Here is a 10,638-nt window from a genome sequence, read left to right on the forward strand (position 1 = left end):
GCTGATTTCCTTTTAAATATGAAAGAGAATGAGGGAGAGAGAGAGAAGAGAATAAGAAAGGAAAGGAGGGAGAGAAGGTCTGAATACTGGAGAGTGAAGAAATGAGAGGCTTAGACTCATTTTGAATATATCATCCCATTAGTTTCCATTATAAATTATTAAAATAACACCTCTCAGGTTCTCTTCAAACTAGCTTGGAATTTGCATGTCATCTATCTGTAAGCCTTTGAGTGGATTATCTACAAATCCGAAATGGTCAATAACAATTCATTCTCCATTTTTAAGCCAGCAAGTTTCTCTATAATTTGGAGAAATAGAAGAAAGAAAAAAAAAAAAACACTTCCTGAACCATGGCATCTTGAATTAAAAATCAAATAAGTAATCCTGGATTTATTCACAAGGAGAACCCTGCAAGATTTTTGTTTTGTTTGTTTAGCACTTTTCTAATAGACTTCGAGATCCAACCAGTCCATCCTAAAGGAGATCAGTCCTGGGTGTTTGTTGGAAGGACTGATGTTGAAGCTGAAACTCCAATACTTTGGCCACCTGATGTGAAGAGCTAACTTATTTGAAAAGACCCTGATGCTGGGAACGATTGAGGGCAGGAGGAGAAGGGGACGACAGAGGATGAGATGGTTGGATGGCATCACCCGTTCAATGGACATGAGTTTGGGTAAACTCCGGGAGTTGGTGATGGACAGGGAGGCCTGGTGTGCTACAGCCCATGGGGTCACAAAGACTTGGACACGACTGAGCAACTGAACTGAAATGAATAGCCTTCCTCAAGAAAAATAAAACAATTCTCTGTACCAGAGGAGTGCATAGCCTGATCTTGAATAAAAGGTATTCACAAGATCACTGAACAGTCCCATCTGATGCTCTTAAAACCAAGATGACTTGATAAGATATTTCTGGAATACAACCATTCCCTGAATTCAATAACTTGAAAGCAAGACAGGGATGACTGGTTATTGACCACACAAAAACCTCTCAGATTCTCTTCAAAATATTTTGGAATTTCCATGCCACCGATTTGCATGGATGCTTCACGTTGATAGATGTTTTACAATTAAATTCCAAAAGGAAGCACTTAACCAAAACCAAAAACCATATTGGCCGTAATAGTGGAGAAATATAACTACCTAAATTATGAAAATGGAAGAGAAAATGCTACCTGTATATTTTTATTTGCCTTCTTACTTTTGTCTGCTAAAAGGATGAGGAAGGCAGTGGATCTGGAGATAAGAATTAAGCTTTGTTTTTATTAATGCAATTTATTTCCACAGGATAATACTGAAGAAAATAGTTCAATGGCATTAAAAATGGATTTGATTTAGTTAATGGAAAGAGAATCTGTAGTTATTTTAGCTGGGGATAAAACAATTTAAGGCTTTATGTTTGCATGCTTCAGTAATAAAATTGAAATGCTAAGCTGGGGAGAATGTTGCCTTTTATTCTGGCTTGTGATAAGTCAATATATTCTAACAACTAGCATAGCTTTACAGGTCTGGAAATTAAATTAAATGATCTATCCAGAAGTCCAAGGGTTTCTATCTCAATGAAAATCTCATGACTACTCCTTAAATGACCACAGTGAAACAGAATGAAAAGAATTATGATCACTCTAAACCTGGGTGGCATTCATCAAATGGTAACACAAGGGTCAGTCAGTTCAGTTCAGTTCAGTCGCTCAGTCGTGTCCGACTCTCCGCGACCCCATGAATCACAGCACGCCAGGCCTCCCTGTCCATCACCAACTCCCGGAGTACACTCAAACTCATGTCCACAGAGTCGGTGATGCCATCCAGCCATCTCATTCTCTGTCGTCCCCTTCTCCTCCCTCCCCCAACCTTTCCCAGCATCAGAGTCTTTTCCAGTGAGTCAACTCGTCTCATGAGGTGGCCAAAGTATTGGAGTTTCAGCTTTAGCATCAGTCCCTCCAATGAACATCCAGGATTGATCTCCTTTAGAATGGACTGGTTGGATCTCCTTGCAGTATAAGGGACTCTCAAGAGTCTTCTCCAACACCACAGTTCAAAAGCATCGATTCTTCAACACAAGGGTAAAAGGTCCTATATCCCATTTCCATTCTTTAACCTATCTACTGAAGTTATGTATTTTTCTCTTTAAAATGTCCCAAAAGATATAAGATGTCACTGTGCTTATAGGATTTTGAAATTTTATTTTAAAGAATCAAAAGAAATTTGCTCTGTGAGCAGGTTTTTAAATTTGACTTGAGGCCTCTGATTCAGGGAACAAGCAATCTTCCAACTCTTTCTTCTACTGGAGATGTCCCCTTTCAACCTGTGCCTTTTGGTCCAGTACAAATCAATGAACTCAAGACCCAATATACCAGGTCTTAAAAATCCATTTAGAAAACAACTGCTCCATTCAAAGTTCAGCTCCTTCCTTTATCAGAAATTGCTGGAAATGTAATTTTACAGCAAGCATTTCATTTCTTGTCTTGAAATAGATTGAGATAAATGTGAAGTCAATGATTAGATAAACGTAATGTCTTGGTTTGATGCCATGATGCAATATTTGATGTTGTGGTCAGTACTGATGGATGTTTTGTATAGTTACTCAGCTGTATAATGGGGCAAACTCCCATGACTATATTTAAAATACCATGTGTTTCCCTTTCAATTAATATTACCAAAAGTACTTTGGCACAAATACAAAGAGCATGAGGGATTAGTGCTGAGCATGCAAATGTAGTTATCTTTGCTCTGGATAGAGTTCTTCTTTATACAATAAACTATATCTATGTACAGTTTATTTACTGGGCTGTGCTGCATGCAGTAAATAAAAATTATTCCTTCTTCAAAAATCTCTTTCATAAGGTTATTAAAAGAAACCTCAATAATCTCCTATGGTACAGTTAAGGATTAAAGGTTGATAAGGTTAACACACATACACCAGCACAAGCACAGGCACCATGGCCATAGAAACAGTGTTTATGAAAGCCTCTTCTATATTAATAGCAAAGAAACATATTTCTTCCCCTCCATTCCCTGCTACCAAGGTGCATACCATGCAATGTAAAAGAGAAGGAAAGGGAAGAGATGACTTTCTTTGAGAAGGAACACAAACCAGAATATCCACAGCGCCTATCAAAATGTTTTTTGGAAATGTAGAGGCTAAATTTTCTGGCACACTGGTACCACGACTGCCTAACATAGGAATGAATCAACAAATAAAATGCTAAATACCTTTATTCAAGTTTTGCTTTTTATAATGGCTGTTCTTTGGTAACTATATTTCATTGTTACACAAAAACTAATGATTATCAGGGATGATACCCAGTCATTATCATTTGCTGCAGTGATAAAAATAGTAAATTTCCACAATTTACCTTTTTAAACATTAAAATGCTTAATATTTTCTAAACATCTAACACAACTAAACATCTAATACTAATGGTCAATACATCAACATTTTACTTCCTAGCACCTTTAGGTCAAACACAAGGTACTCAGTGATTTAGAAAGATTCGTTGTCTCTTCTACTGAAGTAATATGTGATCACTATTTGTAACACTTAGAATAATTTTTCTGATTATTTTAGTTATTAATATTTATGTTAATCAAAATCCTAAATGTGTACTTGCTTCAGCAGCACATATACTAAAATTGGAATGATACAGAGATTAGCATGCCCCGCAAAAAGATGACATCCAAATTCATGAAGCATTCCATACACAAACACACACTCGCTGAAACAACTACATAACACCTTGCTTCATATCATGAAAAAGAATCTTAATATACATAGGAAGGCGTATGCCTATGCGCAAAACTTAAAAATACAGATATGTTTTGAAATTTTTGTAATTTTCTAATTTTTTAAGTCAGTCTTTGTAAATAACAAAAAAATTTCATCAGAAATATTTTAGATTTTTTTTTCTGTAATGCTTGAATTCTACAATCACACAATCTGATGGTTTGGTGTCTTTTCTTTTTTCCCTGTGAAAACTTTTCTCCCTATTTCTGATATTACAAAATTGCATGATAATGGTATATTTTGGTTGGGATCATTTTAATTCATGGGGCTGGTACTTAGTGAATGACTTTTCAATATGGAGTCATTTTTTTTTTTCCTGTTCTAGTGACTTCATGAATTATTTCTTCGTCAATTTTCCCCCACCTCATTTTTGTGATATTCTAAAACTTATATTAGACAATATTTAAGCATATGGATCTTTTCTCTACTTTTTCCATTGCTTTGCATTTTTTCTGCTTTTTAGGTTTCCTCTCTCTTCCAAACTTCCTACAGTTTTTTTTTTTTTTTCAAGTAACCTTTAAATCTATTGTTTTGTACACAATAAGCAAACACCTTTTCTTCTTCAGGTTATGAGTTAGAGATTTTTTTTTTCCCTCCGCATTCCCTCAGGTTCTGACTTTTTTGGTTTACTTATTTTTGTTCTTCGTTTTTGTTGTTGGAGGCTTTACTTATGGTGGCAATCAGACAAGTTTCAGTTGCTAAAATGCTCTCTCAGGACTCGCAATAAAACGCTTCAGAATCTACAAGTTACAGCCAGGAAAGAATACAAAATAGCAGTGGCACTGAGGTCAGGAAACGCATCTCAACGAAAGGCTGCCTCACAGCACAGGTCAGAAGATTAGGTACTCCTTCCAACCTTGCTCCACCTGCAGGACAGCCCTGAAGGAAATTTCTCAAACCCCAAACCACCCAGTAGGCAGAGAGCAACTAAAAACCTGGGCCCTAGTCTGGCATATTCCTGTTAAGTAACCAGCCCCAGTGGCAGAACCCTTCGAGGGTCTCACTTATACCAGGTGTAAACCATCTCACTGCTAGCCATAAACCACGTCTCACAAGCCTCGATAAAGTGCCAGAAACTCACCATGGCCCCTCGGTCGAAAAGCAACGCTATTAAATCACTACAATTCAGCCTTGACTAGAAGTCAACACTGTCTTGGTCTGTCTCATTTCACCAAAACATTCCAGGCGTGCTGGAACTAACTTTCATAGAAGAGGCTTTCCGTGAATAGGAATATGCCACCGAAATATCCACAAATTCTGAATACACATGCATCAGTTCAGTTCAGTCGCTCAGTCGTGTCCGACTCTCCGCGACCCCATGAATCACAGCACGCCAGGCCTCCCTGTCCATCACCAACTACCGGAGTTCACTCAAACTCATGTCCACAGAGTCAGTGATGCCATCCAGCCATCTCATTCTCTGTCGTCCCTTCTCCTCCCGCCCCCAACCTTTCCCAGCATCAGTCTTTTCCAGTGAGTCAACTCGTCGCATGAGGTGGCCAAAGTATTGCAGTTTCAGCTTTAGCATCAGTCCTTCCAATGAACACCCAGGATTGATCTCCCTTAGAATGGACTGGTTGGATCTCCTTGCAGTACAAGGGACTCCCAAGAGTCTTCTCCAGCACCACAGTTCAAAAGCATCAATTCTTCGGTGATCAGCTTTCTTCACAGTCCAACTCTCACATCCATACATGACCACGGGAAAAACCATAGCCTTGACTAGACGGACCTTTGTTACCTCTAAATCCTGGTGAACTGACAGTTTGGAGAATACCAAGTGGAAACTTGGAGAATTGTTATCTGAGGCAATTCAGATTCTCCAGAAAGGTCTATGATCTGAAAACAAATGGCTCCGGTTGGAGTCTAACCAGACAGCCATGGAGGGTAGCCAGGCCCATACCGCCCTCCCTCCTCACAGCTCTGGGCTCCACCGTGGACTCTCAGAAGAATTTCAGTTGTTGCTCCTGATACCGACTGAGGGGGTTCTCAGTTCACATCTGGAGCAGCCCCAAATGTTACAAATCAACAGACAAAACATTCCTTGGAGGCAGAGGTTTTCTTGGAGACTCTTATGCTGACAAAGATTATTGAAGCAAGACTAAAGATGTAGAAGCTTTCCAATATGAAGGCCATGACCTTAGGGGCCATTGCTGCAATGCTGTTTACAATCCTCTGTTCAAGGTGCTTCCCTTTATACTATGTTTACAGTATCCTTGGGGTGCCGAAGGAAAGGGAGCCCTGTCCAGCTTTGACCTGGTGGGGTTAGCAACTCTGACATTTTCCAGGGGAAATTCACAACTGATCCAGGTATGTGAAAAACAAGGAGACGCAAGAGAAAGAAGGGGGGACACTCCAGATTTGTAGACAGGTGACAGTTTTAATAAATGAGGGAACTTACATATGAAGCTTCTTTTGGGTGGCTGCAAGAGAAGTAGATTACTGAATGTGCCCAACAGAATCTTAAGAGTTTATATGGAGGCCTTGAGTGTTCAGTCTCTTCTATGGTCTAGAAGGTCTCAGTAAAACAGTACTCTCTCAAAGCTGCCTCCCTGAAGTAGTTCCCAGTGCAGAGCATACATCTTAAGGACACAGGAGATGGGTAAGGACCCTCCGATTATTGCCCGGCTCCTACTGCAGGATCAACCTGCTGTTGGCCATGTCTTTTTGATGATCTTCTCCATCATGCCACCCCTGGTGACAAGCTCTTATAAGCTTACATGCCCCATCTTCCATACGGTGCCCTGAGCAGTCAGCATGTTTTACTTCCATGGAAGTGGCTAACTTGGCTATTTGGTTGTCCCGCAGGCACATGCAAGAGAAAAAAACAAGATTAAGATAATAATTCCCAAAATATGTAATAATTTTTTCCACCCTGGATCTGAACCACTGATTTATTAAATCCTCTAGGCTGGGAGTCAGGACACTCACCACGTTCATTTGTGTTCTGCAGACAAGCCAGCTGTCAGCGCAAAAGTCTAATGGCCACAACTCCTGAGTGATCACCAGCCAAACCTCAGGGTTCAGTCCACTGGCTGCTTCACTTCATTTCTCTTTCCACCCAGATGGTGTCAGTGTTGGGCTGAATAGTGACTGCAGTTCACATGCAAGGGTTGCCCTGATTACACTCATTTGTGGATGTCCCACTCAGTGGGAATGTCTTCTCTTCCCTCTCTACAGACCACAGAGGCTGCCACAGGAATACAGGTGGGGGCACTGGAAGAGCCTAGTGGAACCTGTAGTTCTAGAGACAGTAGGCTGGCAGACAGGGTACTCCTCTGATGCAAATAGGCACACTGCTTAGTCAAAGTGAGAAGTTGAGCCTTGGCAGAAGTGGGCTGAGGGGACCCATTCTCCATCCACCCTTTGTTAGGAAAGGATGTTCTTACCATGATACGCTGTTCCTTCATGAGAGGGTCTACCTGGAGGGGTGCTGTGTAAGTGGAGAGGAACAGTTGCTCCACAGGAATATACCAGGTTTCTGCCCCCTTCAGAGCTGGAGCCAAAATTCAAAGGGTTCTCTCTCCTTCTGTTGTCTCTGCCACAGCTCCCAACACATACCTTCCAGAGTCATGGACACATTTAACTCAAATGGTCGCCCTGCTTGGGAGATGCCCAGAGCTTTCATCTGCTTCACTGGTATTTTTGCTTTCTCAGAGGTGGCTGTTGCTCTGATTCCCTATGCTTGAAGGAAATATTCTGCATTTATCAAGTGAATGCAAAACTGATATGGACATGTTATTTTATTCATTTATATATTTCACTGGTTTCAAAAGTTAGCTTAAGCAACAAAATGCATGCAATGAAAGAAAAGAAAGTAAGAAAAGCAAAATAAGGAGAAATAGAGATAGTGGATGTATACAGAAGCCATTATTAATGTGGCTAATGTCCGCACATGCTATAATATCAAAATTCTGAAACTTGTGAATTTAGTGTTGTTACATGATGAGATTTGTGTTCTTAAAGCCACGTCTAACCACTTTTCAGTGTAATCACTTGAAAAACTTCAATTAATACTTGAAGGAGATTTTCCCAAATTTTCTTGAAACCAAAAGACTTCCATTAAATACACAAGTGTCAAAGTTCCTAGCTCTGTTGTTGCTACACTAGATTTTATAAGATAGCATCAACATATTGTATATTTCTCATACACATGTATACATGTGTATTGTATATAATATTGTATATTGTATATTTCTCCCACTGTTCTATTAGTACTAAGATTATCATATATTTAAAAGTAGTATGTGGGAGGTGTGGACATAAATTTTCATTAGCTGCTAATGAAAACTCTGCTTGTATGGAGTTCTAGTCTATATGTATTAATATTAAAAATTATCCCTGCATTTGGGAGAGTTTATATAAGGGCTCAGCATAGACACAGCCTATGTCCATTGTTATAAATGTGATTTAATTATGTAACTGAAATAGGATGTCAGCAGCCTATGAACATTTTAAAAGAAGGTAATATTTTTTTCTCTCAATAAGGTTTCTATAAATTTTAGATTAAAATGGCACTAGAATGATCTACCTGAAATGCTTCCTTTTGTCAAATAAAGGATGGTTTTCTTCTTTCTGCTCCTGATCCATTGGGCTTTATGTTTTTCAGTCTTCCCTCTGAGATCTTTAGTTAATTATATCCCCTCTTTTTAATGGCTGCAATCTCCTCTGGCTTCTCTAGCTAAGAAAAGAAAAGAAAGAAATTAAAGACTAGATTCTCCTATGAAAACAAAACAAGCACACAAAACACCCCTCTGATTCTTAATCTACTATCATATTTATTTATTCCTTTCTCATTCAACTGTCTAAATGCTCACTGACTCCTCAACAAATTAAATTCTGAGTTCTTGCACTCTTGCTTTATTCTAAACATGTTTTTGCTAAAGAAACTAAGGGTTTATTAATTGTCCAGAACTAATCTCACCTTTTTTCTTTACTGTAATATTTCTCATTCTAACATTGGTCCCTAGTGAATATTTCATATTTTTCCAACTCTTTCCTAGACATCTATCAGAATACTAATTTTAGGCTACTTCGTACCATTTTAACTATCCCCCCCTCCCTCCAGAGCATGCCCCCCTCAATGATGGCCTTCTCTGGGGAATCTGCTTATAGTCCTATATTTTCCCCAAGGTGATTTCCTTCCATTCCCATAATTCAGTACATCATCTCCCAAATGTAAGCTATCTCCACTCATTTTGCTGAACTAAAAACTGTCATACTAAAATGGACAGTTTTTAGTATCCTAGAAATGACACCTCTTCACGTAACACACAAATACATTAAACACATGCCTAAGTCAACTCTTTCATCTTTCTCTAAAGGCCCATTTTTCTGTCTTTGTGTGCATCTGTGATAAGTTGCTCCAGTCATGTCTGACTCTTTGTGACCCTGTGGACCGTAGCTTGGTAGACTCCTCTGTCCATGGGATTCTCCCAGCAAGAATCCTCCTCCAGGAAATCTTCCTGACCCAGGGATCCAGCCCGCATCTCTTATGTCTCCTTCATTTGCAGGTGGGTTCTTTGCCACTAGCGCCACCTGGGAAGTCTTTTTCTGTCATTAGTGCATTGTTAAAAATTATGATTTATTTAATTATAAATTATTTCCTGTTTTCTTTTTCTAATTCTTCCCCCCAACCCATACCCACACTCTCTTTCTCTATTACTAGGACCTGAAATATCTTCAAAATATCTCAGAGTAAACAACTCATGTATTATATTCAAGTCTATCCTATTGCTCAGTACAGTGAATAGCTCATATTAGACTCACTCTCAATAAGTTGAGTAAATGAATTAAATGTTACATTTTTTTCTCCAAACTCATTGTCACTGCTTATATTCAGGCCTTCGGAGCCACTTCCCTATACATGACCATAAACATTCTCACTACCCACCACAGTCAATGCTCTGTACTCTATCAAGATTGCTCTTCACATATATATATATACATTAATATTTACGCATGTTCTCCAGTAGGTGAAGAGTTCTCCCTAATTCCCAAATTCTAAGAGCTTATGATAAGGTACATTAAACATTTTGTTCACTATGTTTTAACCAGTTATCAAGACTTTCATATGATATTTTTAAAGACTTTTAGATATCGACTATTTTTAAAAATCTTTACTGAATTTGTTACAATATTACTTCTGTTTACTTTTGGTTATTTGGCTGTGAGACATGTAGGATCTTAGCTCCCCAACCAGGGACCAAACCTGCATGCCCTGTCTGGTCTTAACCACTAGACTGCCAGGGAAGTCCCATGTCTTACATATGCTTTTAAAGTGCATGATATAAACCATTTTGGTATTGGCTTAGACAAAGAAATCAGGGAAATAACTGTTAGCATAGTCCTTGGTTTCTAAAAGTTTCAAAAATGTAGAAAAAGTAGACTTTATGAAAGAAAGAAGTACCTGGAAAAAAAGGTAACATTTTTATGTTTTCCCAATTTTAAGTATATATCATGTTGAAGTTTTAATTAGAAAATTATGTTTTTATAATTGATTGCATTGTTATTTTTTTCTAAGCAAGTGGTACTCAAAGTACTATTGTTCCTCAAAGCCCTAAAGATGTCTACACTGTAGAGTTCAGCAATGTAGGATTCTATGAATGGCAAACGTATATTATCATTGTTTCATGAGTCAGTATTCAGAATAAGGGCTTCCCTTGTAGCTCAGCTGGTAAAGAATCTGGCTGCAATGCAGGAGACCTGGATTTGATCCCTGGGTTGGGAAAATCCCCTGGAGTAGGGAACAGCTACCCACTCCAGTATTCTGGTCTGGAGAATTCTATGGACAGAGGAGCCTGGCAGGCTACAGTCCATGGAGTCGCAAAGAGTCAGACATGACCGAAAGACTTTCAC

At 38.9% G+C, this 10,638-nt stretch overlaps 1 non-coding gene across 1 annotated transcript; it reads left to right on the forward strand.

Moving 5' to 3' along the window:
* The first annotated feature begins 3,602 nt into the window (after nt 1-3,602).
* LOC129550849 (U6 spliceosomal RNA) lies at nt 3,603-3,704 on the forward strand. Its single transcript, XR_008684970.1, has one exon. It is a non-coding gene; the product is annotated as a U6 spliceosomal RNA (small nuclear RNA).
* Nucleotides 3,705-10,638: the final 6,934 nt, after the last annotated feature.

Source organism: Moschus berezovskii, chromosome 21 (genome assembly GCF_049115385.1).
Source record: "Moschus berezovskii isolate FMDL1 chromosome 21, NW_MosBer_1.0, whole genome shotgun sequence".
NCBI classification, from domain to species: Eukaryota; Metazoa; Chordata; class Mammalia; order Artiodactyla; family Moschidae; genus Moschus; species Moschus berezovskii.